General features: G+C 53.6%; 1 non-coding gene across 1 annotated transcript in view; it reads right to left on the bottom strand.

Annotated features, from left to right (window-relative positions):
• LOC124584142 overlaps nucleotides 1–798 on the bottom strand; it is a 1,910-nt gene extending 1,112 nt beyond the window's left edge. Inside the window, exon 1 of the ribosomal RNA XR_006974550.1 lies at nucleotides 1–798. This exon is cut by the window's left edge and continues 1,112 nt beyond it. This is a non-coding gene — a ribosomal RNA (small subunit ribosomal RNA).
• Nucleotides 799–5,000: the final 4,202 nt, after the last annotated feature.

The raw sequence follows: 5,000 nt of genomic DNA, 5'->3' as shown, positions 1-5,000 counted from the left end.
AGGATTGCAACGGGGTCCGCCTCGGGACGCACGAGCACGCACGAGGCGCGTCGCACGCCTTCAGCTCGCCCCACCGGCAGGACGTCCCACGATACATGCCAGTTAAACACCGACGGGCGGTGAACCAACAGCGTGGGACACAAATCCAACTACGAGCTTTTTAACCGCAACAACTTTAATATACGCTATTGGAGCTGGAATTACCGCGGCTGCTGGCACCAGACTTGCCCTCCAATAGATACTCGTTAAAGGATTTAAAGTGTACTCATTCCGATTACGGGGCCTCGGATGAGTCCCGTATCGTTATTTTTCGTCACTACCTCCCCGTGCCGGGAGTGGGTAATTTGCGCGCCTGCTGCCTTCCTTGGATGTGGTAGCCGTTTCTCAGGCTCCCTCTCCGGAATCGAACCCTGATTCCCCGTTACCCGTTACAACCATGGTAGGCGCAGAACCTACCATCGACAGTTGATAAGGCAGACATTTGAAAGATGCGTCGCCGGTACGAGGACCGTGCGATCAGCCCAAAGTTATTCAGAGTCACCAAGGCAAACGGACCGGACGAGCCGACCGATTGGTTTTGATCTAATAAAAGCGTCCCTTCCATCTCTGGTCGGGACTCTGTTTGCATGTATTAGCTCTAGAATTACCACAGTTATCCAAGTAACGTGGGTACGATCTAAGGAACCATAACTGATTTAATGAGCCATTCGCGGTTTCACCTTAATGCGGCTTGTACTGAGACATGCATGGCTTAATCTTTGAGACAAGCATATGACTACTGGCAGGATCAACCAGGGAGCTGCGTCAACTAGAGCTGAGCAGCCGGCCGCCCGGGAGTGTGTCCCGGGGGCCCGCGCGAACACGCAAGCGTCCGCTCAATTATTCTGCAAACAGGAGGAGGCTGAGCTCCCCTGCACAATACACCTCGAAACCCTCTCAGGTCCCGGCGGCGCGCAGCGCCGTCCTAAGTACTTGGTCGGGTTCGAGAGTGGCGCAATCGCCCGGAGTTTGGCGAGTAGACGCTTTAGGTGCGACCACCCGTGCTCCCAACTGAGCCTGCCGCTGCCGACAGAGGCCCGGGAGCGTGCTGTCGTGGCATTGCCGGCGGGAGACAACACGCGCCACCTACGGTGGCCGGCAGCTCCAACGCCAGCGCCACAGAAGGACAAAAGCCCCACTTGGGTGCCGAAGCGAACTCTCCCAGCACAGCGCACGCGCCAACACGTCCGCACAGCTGCGATACAATCCACCTGCGAGAACCGCAGAGGCGACCGAGCAGCAGACGGCGTCGCGGCGCCGAGCGCCGGGCGGCGGCGCATCCTCAGCGCACACAGTCCTCAATCGGACCAGCACACTGCAGATGTCCACCGCGCTTCGCACCGGGCCCGCGAGGACCTACTTTGGCCGCACGGCGCCGCGTGCAGGGTGCGCCGGCGCGCAGCTGCGCCGCCTGCCGCCTCCGTCGGCCGGCGCGCCTGCCACTGGCCGCCCCCACCAGCCGGCTGTAGCGCGTGCGCCCACGCACCGCGCGGCCAGCACGCCGGGAGGCCCCCCCTCACCGGCCGGGGACGGTCCCACCCAGCCACCGCCGCGTATCGCTTCACACCCACATGCCATTCACGTTCGTGGGCATGGTGGGTATCGCTGAAACAACCGGTTGGTAGCTCAACCGATCGTCGCCATCACTGATTCACCTCTAGCGAGAACAACCGCACCACAACGGTTTACCAGTTGTTCATTTGCGTAACGTCACCAGCAAACGTAGACGTCCATCGCCATTTGCAAATTCAACGATTGTTGCATGCCTGTGTCAGGTGTCACGACACACTATGTCTGCCCACATACACGCAACAACATGTGCACGCTTCGCGAACACGTGGAAGGTGGCCCCCGTACGTATGCGATGTCCATTGCGCGAACGACTGTCAACCGGCCTCTGTCGCATGTCGCAGATGTGGAACGCAGTGCACCATGCTATCACGGTGTGTGAGAGGAGACGACTACGTCTGACAACACGCGCCACTACATCAACAGACGGCTCATGCTGATCGCCATCCACGGCATACCATACTGCAATCCAGCTCTTATAGGGAGACGACACGTAGCTGAGTGCACAATATTTGGACCGTATGGTTCGCCGTTGTTGGCGCAGTCGTGGTACGGTCACACATGTACCACGATGTATCATTCAGTACATGAGGACCAATGTGCAGTACAGTGTGTGATTTGGACGTACAACATCAGCGGACAGTTGACACAAGCCGTACCACAACGTAGGCTGTGCTTCGCCATGCGAATGCCAATGAACAACTGCGAAGGGCATTGAGCATGTACGTCCTACTGCCATCCGCATTACAGTGTATAGCTGCAAGGTGTTTCACATGAAGCGATACTCTGGGGACCGGGCAGTGCGAGTAGCAAACTATATTGCGGGGGTTGCAGTTAGGCAACACTACACTAATTTAACGCGTCGTATGACAATTACAGAGCAGGTTAAGGCCCAACGTGTGTTGGGTTAAGGCCCAACGTGTGTTGGGTTAAGGCCCAACGTGTGTTGGGTTAAGGCCCAACGTGTGTTGGGTTAAGGCCCAACGTGTGTTGGGTTAAGGCCCAACGTGTGTTGGGTTAAGGCCCAACGTGTGTTGGGTTAAGGCCCAACGTGTGTTGGGTTAAGGCCCAACGTGTGTTGGGTTAAGGCCCAACGTGTGTTGGGTTAAGGCCCAACGTGTGTTGGGTTAAGGCCCAACGTGTGTTGGGTTAAGGCCCAACGTGTGTTGGGTTAAGGCCCAACGTGTGTTGGGTTAAGGCCCAACGTGTGTTGGGTTAAGGCCCAACGTGTGTTGGGTTAAGGCCCAACGTGTGTTGGGTTAAGGCCCAACGTGTGTTGGGTTAAGGCCCAACGTGTGTTGGGTTGAGGCCCAACGTGTGTTGGGTTGAGGCGCAACATAGGTTAGGTTGAGGCGCAACATAGGTTAGGTTGAGGCGCAACATGGGTTAGGTTAAGGCGCAACATGGGTTAGGTTAAGGCGCAACATGGGTTAGGTTAAGGCGCAACATGGGTTAGGTTAAGGCGCAACATGGGTTAGGTTAAGGCGCAACATGGGTTAGGTTAAGGCGCAACATGGGTTAGGTTAAGGCGCAACATGGGTTAGGTTAAGGCGCAACATGGGTTAGGTTAAGGCGCAACATGGGTTAGGTTAAGGCGCAACATGGGTTAGGTTAAGGCGCAACATGGGTTAGGTTAAGGCGCAACATGGGTTAGGTTAAGGCGCAACATGGGTTAGGTTAAGGCGCAACATGGGTTAGGTTAAGGCGCAACATAGGTTAGGTTAAGGCGCAACATGGGTTAGGTTAAGGCGCAACATGGGTTAGGTTAAGGTACAATATGGGTTAGGTTAAGGTACAATATGGGTTAGGTTAAGGTACAATATGGGTTAGGTTAAGGCGCAACATAGGTTAGGTTAAGGCGCAACATAGGTTAGGTTAAGGCGCAACATAGGTTAGGTTAAGGCGCAACATAGGTTAGGTTAAGGCACAACACGGGTTAGGTTAAGGTACAACACGGGTTAGGTTAAGGTACAACACGGGTTAGGTTAAGGTACAACACGGGTTAGGTTAAGGTACAACACGGGTTAGGTTAAGGTACAACACGGGTTAGGTTAAGGTACAACACGGGTTAGGTTAAGGCACAATACGGGTTAGGTTAAGGCACAACACGGGTTAGGTTAAGGCACAACACGGGTTAGGTTAAGGCACAACACGGGTTAGGTTAAGGCACAATACGGGTTAGGTTAAGGCACAATACGGGTTAGGTTAAGGCACAATACGGGTTAGGTTAAGGCACAATACGGGTTAGGTTAAGGCACAATACGGGTTAGGTTAAGGCACAATACGGGTTAGGTTAAGGCACAATACGGGTTAGGTTAAGGCACAATACGGGTTAGGTTAAGGCACAATACGGGTTAGGTTAAGGCACAATACGGGTTAGGTTAAGGCACAATACGGGTTAGGTTAAGGCACAATACGGGTTAGGTTAAGGCACAATACGGGTTAGGTTAAGGCACAATACGGGTTAGGTTAAGGCACAATACGGGTTAGGTTAAGGCACAATACGGGTTAGGTTAAGGCACAATACGGGTTAGGTTAAGGCACAATACGGGTTAGGTTAAGGTACACATTGTTGTAAGGAAAGGTGTTTTGGGGGGGGGGGGGCCGGTTTGTTGATTGTGATTATCGTAAGTAAATGACTGCGGCATCATCTGATTTGGCACGTCAGGGTGCACCTTTGGCTCATGACAGGCGGCGCTCTGATTCCATGCTTGTGGCAGACCTGTGTCTTTCATTCCTGCCATTGTTTTTGTGGTGTGACAGGAGGCAGTATTGTGATGTTGGGTGCACCCCTGTGTAGGACATGTGTGGGTGTTGGTGGCTTAGCTGAGCAATGGTGGTTGTCGGAAGGGTGGGATATTCTGTTTTCCGAGTGGACCTCCCGGTCTGGTTATGATAGTGTGGATTGTCTAATGTGGCAGAGAGGATGCACTGGGTGTTGTTCCATGCTGGTGCTTACATATTGTCTGTGTGCCTGTTACAGGCAGTGAGTAGTGCGTGATAAGAGTGTCTGGCTGACGTGTGATTGTGAGCAGAGTCTTTCAGCATGTATACGGACAGTTGTATACATTATCTGTATTCTGATGGCTCTATCTATTACTAATCAGCGCCGTGTATACGTTTAATCCGGTTCCAGTCGAAACTATTGTATCTCTGTACATTAGTGACACGGCGAGCCCGCTATGTAGTTACTCGTCTCGGCAGCTTCCACCGGTGTATGGCAAATGATTATAAGGAATCAGTCTAGTCGTCAATACCGATAGTGTGACGTCACATGTCTGGGGTGGGGGACGCTGCGCCCTTCCGGTGGGTCATGGCCTAGGAAGACTCTTCCCACGCAGGGGGGCTTGGACTGTCATTGACTCTTCCGAGTAATATACTTGCCGTACGTT

Source organism: Schistocerca americana, unplaced genomic scaffold (assembly GCF_021461395.2).
Source record: "Schistocerca americana isolate TAMUIC-IGC-003095 unplaced genomic scaffold, iqSchAmer2.1 HiC_scaffold_47, whole genome shotgun sequence".
Lineage (NCBI taxonomy): Eukaryota > Metazoa > Arthropoda > Insecta > Orthoptera > Acrididae > Schistocerca > Schistocerca americana.
This window is presented reverse-complemented; position numbering and strand designations above follow the sequence as displayed.